General features: G+C 42.8%; 1 protein-coding gene across 4 annotated transcripts in view; it reads left to right on the forward strand.

Moving 5' to 3' along the window:
- The first annotated feature begins 104 nt into the window (after window positions 1–104).
- The window catches only part of LOC122561572 (GTPase KRas), a 61,238-nt gene continuing 47,726 nt past the window's right edge, over window positions 105–13,616 (forward strand). For 3 of the 4 annotated variants that reach the window (XM_043713385.1, XM_043713381.1, XM_043713382.1), the window contains exon 1: window positions 251–645. The gene's annotated coding sequence lies outside the window, so the exon portion shown is untranslated. The other variant, XM_043713383.1, reaches the window with a different exon arrangement.

Raw genomic sequence — 13,616 nt, forward strand, 5'->3', positions numbered from 1 at the left:
GAGGGATAGAAATTTAGAGAGGGAGGAATAAAAGAAAGGGAGAGTAAGAGAAAGAGGGGAGGGATAAAGAGAGAGGGAGGAGGAGGAATAGGGATAGATAGAGAGAGAGAAAACGAACGAACGAACGAAAGAAAGAAAGAGGGAGGTTTTATTGCAGGGTGAGGTGGGACTCCAGCCGCTCCTCCTTTCTTTAAAGCGGCCAACCCGAGCCAGAGGCGAGGGCAAGAGTTTGCTTTCCTCGCGGGTGAGAGCTTTCGTTTTTAAAAGACATTTAACCTTTCTAAAGAACGATTTAAGATAATCAGCAACTGTGCTGCGTGTGTGTGTGTGAGAGCGAGCGAGAGAGTGGAGTGAAACATTAAGTTGGTGTGTATCTGTGTAACATTCTCAGGGCGCTGTGCTACATTGTATCCCGCTCGGAGAGGCTGGCTATCTCTCCGGCCTCCCGCACAAGGGGCGTTCACACACACACACACACACAGAGACAGACAGAGTGCTGTTCCCCCCCACCCCCAGAACAGAGCCACCCTCTTCCTTCAGTCATCGATCCGGCCGAGCCTGCAAACCGGGAGATTTGAGTGGGACCTACTGGCTGTTTGACCGCCTGGGTTGCCTCCCTTGTCTCTGCCACACGCCGAGGAGGAGGTAAGAAGGAGCCGTGAGGTGACCATTTAAAAACCGCCCCTCGCTTCTGTGTCGGTGCTCGGGGCCCTGCAATGCAGATAGACAGACACAGGCAGGAGTGGCTGGCTGTCTCTCTCTCTCTCTCTGGGTCGCAGGAGCCCGATTCTTTTCTTTTTGGGCACTACTCTTGAGCAAACTGAAAAACCCGGCGTAGAATTAGCCCAGCTATTTTCATTTTCATTTCACTTCACCAGATGAAGGGACATTTGGGGCGGACTTTACCCGTCTGCTTGTGGAGAGCTAATTTGAGCACGTTATCATCTGGAGTGAAACCTTTTGAACGTTTTTAAGAAAAAAAGAAACCGCGCTTAAAACGGAAACGATACCTAAATCTGGCAATGGTCGAATTATACTCCAGAATAGTGCTCCTTTTGGGGAGGTGGCGGGGGATTTTTTAGGTGCTCTTGCTGATTTGTATCAGCCCATGTTTTTTTTTTCATTTGAGGTTTATAAATGACCACAGTGCGAGTTTTTATTTCACAGCTTTAAAGGCCATTGGGCCACCCACGTGCTTACAGGTCACAATTTGTTATTTTTTCCCCTCAAAGTTTTTTTTTGAAAGTTGGACGGCACACAATTTATCAGTCCTCTGAGGCTGCAATCAGCCACGTATTAGGGGACTGCATTCACTCAGCGCTAGCTGTCTCTGAAGGGCAGAAGTGGACTGTCATCTTCTCTGACCCTCGTACTATTTGTTCAGTGTCTTGGCTTGTGTTGGTAAGGTTTCAACTGGATCTGGCTTATTGAGATGAAATCATATATATTATATGCTGTCAGCCACTGGAAATTATGATGCTAGCTGTAATTTGTCTAGATACGGTGCAAAGATTCAATAGTTTCAAACTGGTATGATTAGTTTCACTATAATTTTGAACTGAATTGGTTTCTATCAGTAAAACACTGCAAGGAATTATCACATTCCATAATGTAGGCAAAAGTGAGGACTGCAGATGCTGGAAACCAGAGTTTAGATCAGAGTGGTGCTGGAAAAGCACAGCAGGTCTGATGAAGGGCTTTTGCCCGAAACGTTGATTTTCCTGCCCCTCGGATGCTGCCTGACCTGCTGTGCTTTTCCAGCACCACTCTGATCTAAACCCACATTCCATAATGTGTCTAATTAGGCTGTGATTTTTCTTTTGCTTCTGCCTACAGCCAAATAATCTTTCAAACACCATTATGGTAGAGGATAGGTAACAGTCTATTATGGAAAAGAGGCATAAGGTGCCGAAAGTGAGTTTTGAACATTGGAGAAGGAAAGTGTCATGATAGGAGCAGGCCGAGGAGGATAATTTACTTGGGTTGGCCATAGCCTCCTGGCCTATGGGTCGAAAGCTGGAAAATGGGATGAATGTTGTCAGATCGTTGACTGGCTGGGATGAATGATTGCTTTCTGTGCTGTAAATGTCCATAAAATCCAAAGTCATGATCCCAGCCTCGGGCAACTGTCTGTGTGGAGTTTGCATATTCTTCCTGTGTTTGCGTGGGTTTCCTTCCACAATCCAAAGATGTGCAGATTAGGTGAATTGGCCATGCTAAATTGCCTGTGGTGTTCAGGGGTGTGGAGGTTAGATGCATTAGTCAGCGGTAAATGAAGAGTAATAGGGTAGCGAAGTAGGTCTGGGTGGATTACTCTTCGGAGGGTCGGTGTGGACGTGTTGGACTGAAGGGTCTGTTTCCATGCTGTTGGGATTCTATGATTCTCGTCCAGCAGGTTTATTTAAAATCGGAAGCTTTCAGAGTGCTGCACGAGGACTAGTGTTGTGTGACTTCTAACTTTTTGTCCACCAGCATCTCCACATCATGGTTACCTTGACAGCCTAAATGTCGAGAAGAAGATGAGGAATGCGCAGAGAAGGTTCATAAAGCTCATATAGAAATAGTGAGCATTGAACGAACAAGGTTTGGTTGAGCTACATTTGCCAATCGCTGTTTAGGAATATGATGTAGTCACAATAAAGGAGACATGGCTTATAAATCGTGAGGAGTGGGTACAAGAAATCTGAGTGGAGTGGATTATGTGATCCAGGAACTCTTCATTGTTCTGTATGAGGGTATAAAAGGTTCAGAAAAGGTGGGAGTGACAGGACTAATTAGGAAGATATTGCAGGGTTGGATCAAGGAGCATGTCCTTAAGAGAACCAGGACAGAGTCCAGTTCGAGTTAAGAAACAAACCGGAGAGTACTGCATAGCTTTGGTTGAAATGATCACTGGTTCATGCATCACTGGAACTAAAACTAGTTTAATTTTACCTTGGGGTAAAGGTCAGAGTGAATATGATGGCTGTCTTCATGGGTGAATGAGCCACTCTGGCCAGGCTTGAACTATGCTATGTTGCCATGTCATGTACGAGGAACTTCAAATGGCATCTGATTAATCTGAAACAAGAAGTCACGTTTTCTTTTTGAGCAAAAGCGAAACTAGAAATTGCCGGAGAAGCTCAGCAGTTCTGGCAGCACCTGTGGAGAGAGAGCAGTTAACATTTTGAGTCTGGAGATCCTCCTTCAGAACTTTATTGAGGTTGTTTTTGGAATGCCAGCTCTTTGTAGATGTTGTAGATGTTGCTGGCACAGTTGGCATTGAGAAAGGAGCTCGTTCCTAAGGAACTTTAGGTTCCCCTTGTTTCCAAATGCAAGTGGTAGTGATTTGCAATCTTGATGTTAATAGTTTTGATGTGGTATGCTAGACTACTTTTGAAGATCACTTAGGAGTTTAGTGTGCTGGAGGTATAGGTATATAGGTACATCCAGCTCAAAGTGGCAGGGTTCCTAGTCTACCTTAAAAGCATTAGTGTCTCATTGGGATTTGTTTGGAAACCTCGCCCATCATGATCACCTATTATTGATACTAACTTTGTTTAATTTGCCTACTCCAGTATTGGCTTGGGTTTGTGTTAGATGGGAAGCTGATGGCCTAGTGGTATTGTTGCTGGACTGTTAATCCAGAGACCTAGGTAATGTTCAACCCTGGGTACCTGGGCTCAAATCCTGCCATGGCCGATGGTGGAATTTGAATTCAATTTTTTTTAAAAATCTGGAATTAAGAATCTAAGGGTGACCTCAAAACCACTGTGAATTATTGGAAAACCCATCTGGTTCAGTAATGTCCGTTAAGGAAGGAAACTGCCATCCTTACTTGGATCGGCCTCCATGTGACTCCAGGTCTGTAACAATATGGTTGACTCTTAACTGCCCTCTGGGCAATGAGGGATGGACAATAAATGCTGGTCTAACCAGAGATGCCCCCATCCTGTGAACTAATAATAAAATAAAATCAGTGATTGCCTAGAGTAAGATGATAGTCAACTCGTGAATCTTTACGTAACCAGTGATTGATGTGTGATATTTTGGAGAGACCTCCCTGCCAGGAAATCCTTTCTCTTTGTGTGTCACCCTTGTGCCAAGAGTTCAGATGCATATCCTCAATTCATCTTCATGTGTTTAACACAACATACGTGTAGGAGGATGGTTGGAAATGAGGCTGTACAATACGGCCCCTCCTGCCAGAACTGATCCAGTGATCCTATTTCAGAGGAGCAGTAGGTCAGTCCTTTGGATCCTGGTCGATAATTATCCTCCAATCAACATTCTCAAAAACAGGTTATCTGGCCATTATTACACTGCTGCTTGTGGGAGCTTTCTGTGCACAATTTGCTGTTGCTGCTGCTGCTAAGCAACCTGGGTGATTCAATTTAGGCTGTCAGTAATGACAACTCTCATTGAAGATGCGATATAAATGCAACAAAGGCTCTGAGGCACGTCACCGGTGTGTTCTGTTGCTGAAAGATCCTGTGGTATGGCAGGTACTATATAAGTGCCAGTGTGTACTTTCTCCCTAATACTAAGGGCACTGATTGATTTTAGGATTTCTTGCCCATGAAGGCAGCAAAGGGACCAACCCAAACCTTGAGGTCTAACCAATTTAAGCAGGACAGGCCAACACCAAGATAACAGAAGCAGAGGCCAGATTTTGAGGCGAAGATGTGAAGAGTTGAGTGGTAGTGATATAGCTGTCGAGGATGAGAGTGACTGTTTGCTGCCAAGTGTTTGGGGGCAGGGGAGCAAGAAGCAGAATGGGACTAGATTGCATGTCCTCTTCCAGGAAGAATCTGTTATTGAAGAGTGTGGAGGTATAGGGATATAATCTTCATGGTTTGTAGTTCATATTGTGATCTGAATCATGCTTGTAATAAGTTATGGGGGATATTACTGGGAATATGAATAGCCCTTGTGTTCTTACAATTACAGGACTTAAAGTAATCAAAAGTAATTCTTTTGTGGATGGTGCAATCAGTTTTTAATTTTAAATTGCATATGAAAGATTTTGAATAGTCTGTTTAATATGCAATTATGTTATTTAGACACTCAACAGAACTTATTATTTTTTTGTAAAAATGAGTCTCAAATTCTTAATGGTGCAGATAACACATACTGAGTTATTCAGCACGTGAAACAGTGCTTCATAGTGGTATATAGCTACACTAATATGTGTGCAACAATTTAAGGTGGCGGCTCGCTAACACTTGCTCAAAGGCAATTAGGGAATGGGATGAAATGCTAGCTTTGTTTCTCTCTCACTCACTCACTCACTCACTCACACACCATTTTATTTAAATGACCACCCGTGTAGATAGTGGCTGTGTATATGCAATGATGGAATCTCATACTCAATCGTTCCAACTCAGTCATCGACAATTTCACCCCCCCACCCCCATACCATCGCAATAATTTATTCTTGTGTCAAAATGAACTGAGGGATATGAGGGGGAGGGTGGGATTAGGGAATTTAGCTAGGTCATCCATCTTGATCATATTGAATGCTCAAGGGGCCGAATGGCCAACTTCATTGAGTGAGCAAGTAATTGGCAGACGGTATATAATGTGGAGAAATGTCCATGTGCACCAAACGTTGACAAACTAACTTGGTGACAGATTAAAATCCCTGGTCCCTGTCCAGTCCACTCTTCCAGATCCAGTGAGGTTTTCTCCTTGAGAGAGGGTAGGTTTCTGACTGGATATCGTTGCATTGCAACACGAAGGTACTGAGTGCAACAGAGTTTTCTACATCCCAACGTATCACCTACTTTGCATCTGTATTGTGTGAATTATGTTTAAAACATTGACAGATGGAATATAATGTGGTGACATGTAATTCACATTTGCAGGAAGAATAGAAAAAGTGGAATATTTCTGTTTAAAATGGTGAAAAATTATTACAAATTATTGTCCGGGGTTTGGCTCAGGAATGTATAGTGGACTAGTAAATGTGATTCATAATTAGTGGGTCTGCTTGGTGCTGTGATGTCTAATTTATGAATACTGAATAATATACCCATTCCAGCAAGTGGAAAGTATGCTGTTGCAGCCCTGACTGCTCCTGCAGTGATGGAAGGAGGGTCAGCGTGCTTGCTGCAGAATTTCCTGGCTCCGATCTGCTGTAGTAGCTTTCATTTCTTTTAAAAACAAATGTGTAACTAAGGCAGTATTTGGTTTCAAATTTTTAAAAATATATTGAGATGGAAGCTGTTCCTCAATATGAATGAGGTGAGTTTATATGGTCATTCTGAACATGTAGGAAAGAATCTAGTGCTTGAAATCAGCTGAGGCAGTAATTGCATTGGAATTCACACATGACTGTTATGTGGCTTTCGGAGCTGTTTTGTGAAGGATCAGATTGTTTGTTTGAGAGCTTCATGTCACGTTTGATCCCGAGAGGAGCTTCTATCACTAACACCATCCCTTTCACCATGTTTGCCTGTCTCTCTCGGCATGGACGGGTTGGACTGAAGGGTCTGTTTCCATGCTGTACATCTGTGACTCTATTTGCTAACTCTCTAGACTTGACCATCCAAACATTCTGTACACTCTGGGCTTTTGGTCGTATAAAGCATTGTTACCTATATCCTAACTCTCAACATATTTTGTTGTGCTTGCTAACCAACATTTGGCTTCTGCTTGTTCTTCTTGATTTTGAAAATTTTTATCTTGGTTTTCAACTCCCTCCATGGCCTCACTCATTGTCCTCAACTCTCTGATCCACTTTAGCCCCATAGACCTCAAAAAAACGATACTCATCTAATCTGGCCTCTTCAGCCTCAATTATCACACTTCCATTGGTGTTTGTACCCTCCCTTATCCAGGCACCAAGCTCTGGAATTCCCCCTCAGCCTTGCTTTCCTCCTTTCTAAATTACTCCCTAAAGATTTGACCAAGCTTTTGGTCATCTGACCTAATGCTGCCTCAAGTGGTTCAGTGTCATGTGCTCGTGTGAAGCACCCTGGGCTGTTTTGTAATGTTAGAGGTACTATATAATGGGAAGTGCTGGTATTGGGGTGGGGTGGACAAAGTTTAAAATTCACACAACACCAGGTTATAGTCCAACAGGCTTATTTGAAAGAACAAGCTTTCAGAGCACTGCTCCTTTGTGAGGTAGCTTGGACCATAACCTGGTATTATGGTTTTTAACTTGGTACTCTATGAAAGTACAAGTTGCTGTCCCTATCATACTATGCAGTGACCGCAGAGAGAGTGAGAGAGAATACTTTATCTAAGTTATGGGGGATGATAGTATAGTGTTAATTCAGAAGCCCAGGGTTAATGGTCTTGGGACATTAGTTCAAATTACAATCGTGTCAACTGGTGAAGTTTAAAATTCAATAAATTACAAATTACTTGTCCTGACAAAGGGTTTTGGCCTGAAATATTGACTTTGCTACTCCTTAGATGTTGTCTGACCTGGTGTGCTCTTCCAGCTTCACATCTGTTGACTCTGACTTCCTGTGGTCCTTACTGTCTCCTCATCTGGAATTGAAGTCTCTTTATAATGGTGACCATGAAACTATGATTGATTGCCTGACCGGATGGGTTTCTATGACAGCATCCGAGGAGCAGGAGAATCGACGTTTCGGGCATCAATTCCTAATGAAGGGTACGTGTCCAAAATGTCGATTCTCCTGCTCCTCAGATGCTGCCTGACCTGCTGTGCTTTTCCAGCACCACAGCTTTCAATTCTCATCTCCAGCAACTGCAGTCCTCACTTTCTCCATCTGGTTCACTAATATTCCTTTGTCGATAAGGAAACCGATCATCCTTACCCAGTCTGGTCTACACATGACTCCAGCTCCATAGCAGTCTTGTTGAATTTAAATTTTTCTCTAAAGTGGCCTAGCAAGTAACTCAGTTAAAAGGAAATTAGAGATGGGCAACAAACTCTGACCTTTCCAGTCCAACAAATGAATATGAGGGCAAAAACAGAAATTGTTGGTGAAACTCAAGTCTGGCAACATCTGTGGTGAGAGAAAGCAGACTCGATGTTTGGGTCCAGTGAACACCCAGAGAGACTCTGCTTTCTCTCCACAGATACCACCAGATCTGTTGAGTTTCTCCAGCAATTTTGGCTTTTGTTTCAGGTCTCCAACATCTGCTTTTTTTAAAATATATTTGTCATATAGTGAAGAGTATATAGTTGGTTTTGCTCTAACGCATGTTTCTTCAACACAAATTGGCTTTAATGCGACCAAAGTATTTTAGACCGTTATTTGTAAAACTTGAACTTTCCTTACCAGTACTGGCCCGTAACGCAATTGCAGCTCCATTAGTTTAAATGGTGTAGCTATTGTGCGATTTTCTAATAGCATTAAATCACATGAGAATGGAACTTTTGCAATTATCAGAACTGACTGTGATGTTGAAAACTCTGAATACAGCCCATTACAATGAACAGAAATCATCCATGTATGCCACAGAAACAGGCCATTTGGTCTATCTGGCCTGTACCTGCATTCCGATGTCTCGTGATTCATCTTCCAACTTTCCCAAAGCAAGCATGTTCCCATAAATAATGATTACGTGCATTTAGTATAAATGTATGATTGTCATATGTCAGTATGGCTTAGTGGCAGGCCATTCAGCTGATTGCTCAACAAGGAACAGGCATGGACTCAATCTAGTCAGGCCCTTTGCCCTGCAGTGTCCCAATTAGCTCTGAAAATTGATTTCCCCCAGGTGCCCTTTCAACTTACTTGTGAGGTCATCGATTGGGTCTGTTTCCATGTCCCTCGTATATAGTGATGTCCAGATCATTACTACTTGTTGTGCATTCAAAAAATAATCTTCTCATCAGCCCTTATCTCTTGTCTGAAATCAAGATGTGAGGCCTAGCCTTTGCAGTAGTGGGAAATTTGTTTGTTTACATTCTAAACCTGTCAAAATCTAGTGCAACTCTATTAAATCTTGTGTCCATCTACTTTGTTCCAAGGAGAACATCCTTGTCTCTCCAGACTAACTTGGTAACTAAATTCCTTCAACCTTGGATTCACTCCAGGCATTCCCAAGGGCAGTGTTTCTTGAACATTTTGGATTCTGTCTTCAACTCCTCTAGGATTGTCTCTCTCACCTTAATCATCACTGCTACGTCTTCTCTGTCTTGTATAAAGGCATATTCCCTACTACTTACTGCTCTTTCTAGAAAAAAATCTACATTATTTTGACAACATAACATTGAGAATGTGAACATTGTTAAAGGAATCACAGAAAGCATTGCAGGCAATGATAGTGGTTAGGAGAAAGTGAGGACTGCAGATGCTGGAGATCAGAGTCGAGAGTATGGTGCTGGAAAAGTACAGTAGGTCAGGCAGCATCTGAGGAGCAGGAGAGTTGACATTTTGGGCATAAGCCCTTCATCGGGAATGATAGTGGTTAGATGTGATGAAATTTGCATGTCTCAGGTTGTGATTGTAGCTGGATGATTTGAATGGGAATTGAGCTGGAGTTTTAGGGGTGAATTACACAACCTGACTTGATTCTTTCTTCAGAAGACTCATGGCATAACTTTTTTTTGAAAACTTCATTCTCATCTGTGCTCTCAAATGGCTCGGTTCGTTCTGCAATTTTCAAGCCTTAACTATCCACGTACACCCTCTGTCACTCTGAAACCAGGCCACCACCTGTCTGCCTTGTTTTACAGTTGCTGCATAGCTGCTGTTTGTCAAACTACATGACTGCCAATCCTTGATCTCCCCTCACTCTGTTTTACACAATTTTTATTTTGGTGGGTAATGACCAAAAATGTTCTTTTTGAATCATTTTGGTGGGGGCATGGGGCTATTTTATATAATAAAGATGCTATACAAAGGTTTGCTAAATCCATAGCAGCCATTTTAGTTCCTCACCTGTCCATTTGGCCCTCTCTTGTTACAAAGAATTAAGCTCTGAATCATTGCACTTTCACCAGTTCTTTGAGTAAAGCTGATTTGTAATTTTATTGAAAACTTGGACGATGATTCTCCTCCAGTTTGATTGTTCAACACTATCTCTGCAAAAACAGATGCATCCTTTTATCAAACTGCTATTTGCACGATAAGTCTTCTATTTTAACTTTCTTATGCAAACGCCTCTGAATAACTTTGATAACCCACTATGTTGTGGCCTTTCCAGGCTGGAGGAGATGCCTTTTTAGCTTTTGGATACCTTCTGTCTTCATTAAATACAATTGAGGCTGTACATGGTATGTGTGAGTAGTCATCAGACAGTTAGAGGTCTCCATGTAATTGGGGTTTTATTTGTGGTTGACTGGCATTTCCCCATCACCACTTACTATGTCGCCAATCATGCCTCAATGGCTTTGTTGCTGAAACACGTTTATCTCAACTTGATTATTGTAACAACTGCTCATTGACCGCCCATCTCCTCCCTCCACCTCTGCACCCCCTCCTACCAAGTTATCCAAAACCCAGTCCATACCCTAACATCACCCCATCTGTTTGCCCATGTACACTGACGCATGGGCCACTGATGCATCAAATTTAAAATGTGTTCAATCCCTCTGTAGTTTGCTAACTCTAACACTTTAACGTGCAATGAATTAGCATTTCGCCAACTTGGCTGCTTTGCATCACCTATTTTATCTGTCCCTCCTCTGATGAACGGTAATAGACATGAAATGTCGATTCTCTTTCTTCCTTAAACAATTATTAGATATTTATTTTTCTCCATCTCTGTCTGACAGTGCTTTTCATTTACCTTTTTGCCTAAGATTTTAACCACCTGTAATACTGTCTCTGTCTCCACCTCAATGTCAGTTTTTATCTGGTTATGTTGCTGGAAAGTGCCTCCGAATGGTTTACTTCATTTTGGTCCCCGATCAGGCTTTTCTCATTGGTGGACAAGATGTTGAGAGGCATAGAGTGGATAGCCAGAGACTTTTTCCCAGGGCGGGAATGTCCCTCATGCGGGGGCATAATTTTAAGGTAATTGGAGGAAAGTTGAGGGGAGATGTCAGAGGTAGGTCCTTTACTCAGAGTGTTGGGTGCGTGGAATGCATTGCCAACGGTGGTAGTAGAGTCAGAGACATTAGGGACATTTAAGCGACTGAAGGGTATGTAGGTTAGTCTGATTTTAGAGTAGGATAAAAGGCCAGCACAACATCGAGGGCTAAAGGGCCAGTACTGTGTCGTACTTTTCTATGTTCTAAATTCATTTTACTAAATCCAATGTTTTATTAAGTACTCTTGTCTGTCAGGCAGCCTAGGAATTTTGGCGTTTTATTTATCAATTTTGTGCCAGGGACGTACTATTCACTAGTGAAGTTCGTTTTTCACAGAATAGAAAGAGGCCCTTTGGCCCATCGTGTCCTTACCAGTCATCAAGTAACCGTCTGTTCTAATTGCATTTGGCCTATTGCCTTGTGTGGTGTCTGTGTGTAAAAGGTTATTGTTGTGTCATTTCAAGTGTCCTTGCTGTCCTTCCAATGGGCTATTGGTTTGTGCAAATGCCTCAAACTCATGCAGTCGTACAGCACAGAAACAAGTTGGACCCTTTAGTCTAATCTAATCCCATTTGCTAGCATTTGGCCCATATCCCTCTAAACCTTTTCTGGTCATGTACTTGTCCAGATGCCTTTTAAATGTTGCAATTGTACCAGCCTCCACCACTTCCTCTGGCAGCTCACTCCATACACGCAGCACCCTCTGTGTGGAAAGGATTGACCCTCTGGTCTCTCTCTTTTTTAAATCTTTCCCCTCTCATCTTAAACTTATGTCCTCTATTTTGTGGACTCCCCTACCCTAGGGAAAAAATCTTGTCTATTCACCCTATCCATACCCCTTGTGATTTCATAAACTTCCTCTGCTCCAGTGGAAAAAAAATCCCCAGTCTATTCAGCCTCTCCTCACAGATGGAATTTAACATCTTCACAGGGACCACAACTTACATTTCTACGAAGCCTTGTAGTCCTTTGAGCCCCGCTTTTATCTTCGTGACCCAGTGTCACATAGCAACAAGAGAGTCTGAGGTCTAGGGTGTGTAGATTTGCTGTGTTTTTTGTCATTATTTGCAACCACTGCTTCAAAACAAAACTGTTCAAATGATTGGTCTTTTAACTTGGTGCTTCCAAAAGCAAGCCTTTAATTTTGCTTGCAATGGGATATATTTTAACAGCATGTGTAGTCCCATTGTTCGTTTTTATGCCTGATGAGTCTCTGAACTAATAGCAGCCTATTTCTGTATTTGGCTAAGGAAGATTGGTGCCTTCCATTTTAAAAATGTGGGAGGAGGGAGGAAAGTGATCAAATTTGACCATTTCCATTAAAGCTTTGAGAGAAACTGGACTCAAACCGCAGTGAGTTTGAGGGGGTGATGCTGTTGGAGTGGGGTCTCCCAGACATCCTTGATGACTTTGAACGGCACATTCATGAGGCAAGTGCAGCAAAAGGTGCTTCAGCCTTGCATACAGTCAATCCGTGAACCACACGAGTGATCATTACTGCAGGCAAGTGCTTTCGGTTCATATGAAGGGTGCCAACTTTTTTACTTGGTTTCTGACGTGAGGCATGTCTGACTGAAATGTATAGAAAGGTTGCATTTGCAGCACAGTCCATTCTGCCCAGTGGGTCGCTCCCAGCATTTATGTTCCATATAATCATCCTCCTTTAATGAACCTTATCAGTATATCCTTTTATTCCTTTCTCCTGCAAGTGTTTACCGAGCTTTCCCTTCCACAGCATTTACAATGTCCACCTCAGTCCAAAGAAGTTTATTTTGTTTGTTTGTGGGATGTGGGTGGTGTTGGCAAGGCCTGCGTTCATTACTCTTGAGAAGGTGGCAGTGGTGAGCCACCGTTGGAATCTGTATCGTGCAGCTACACCCCCAGGGCGCTCTCTAGGAGCAAGTTCCTAGATTTAGAAACAGCGACAGTGATATAGTTTAGCAATCATGATGCTGCGCAGGCACTGATGGTGGTGTTTCCATGAATCTGCTGCCCTTGCCCTCTCAAGGGGGAGATAGCGGGATTTGAAGAAGCTCTGGTGAGTTTCTGCAGTGGAAGGTTTTACTTGGATGTAGTAGTGTTTAATTTGTAATCTCTACTTTTGGGGTGTCCTGCAATTGGAAAATCTCTCTCCAGTTTCATGGCAAACTGACTGCAATGCACATACTGCCAGGGAGCTCCCAAGGTCTCTGATCAATGCAATGTTGCCAATTACCTCAATGAATGATAGAACAGGTTCAAGAGGATGAATGACTTATTCCTGTTCCTATAATTGCAGGCTGATGTTAAGCCCATTATTTGCCCCATTCATCGCCTCTCCTTTATTTTGCTCAAATCCTTTCGGGTCTGGTTTGTTCTGACACTTCATAGCAACTGAGTTAGACAAGCAGGAGACTGGAAGAATAGAGGAAGCCAGGCAGCATCAGGAGGTGGAGAAGTCAACATTTCAGGTATAGCCCTTCTTCGGTTATACCCGAAACGTTGACTTCTCCTGATGCTGCCTGGTTTGCTGTTTGCTTCCAGCCCTCCTGCTTGTCTACCTTGGATTCCAGCATCTGCAGGTTTTTGTCTGTAATCATAGCAGCTAAATGGTTGCTTTAACCTTATTGCAGGAGAAAGTGAGGTCTGCAGATGCTGGAGATCAAAGTTGAAACTTTATTGCTGGAACAGC

The sequence above is a fragment of the Chiloscyllium plagiosum genome, chromosome 23 (genome assembly GCF_004010195.1).
Source record: "Chiloscyllium plagiosum isolate BGI_BamShark_2017 chromosome 23, ASM401019v2, whole genome shotgun sequence".
NCBI classification, from domain to species: Eukaryota; Metazoa; Chordata; class Chondrichthyes; order Orectolobiformes; family Hemiscylliidae; genus Chiloscyllium; species Chiloscyllium plagiosum.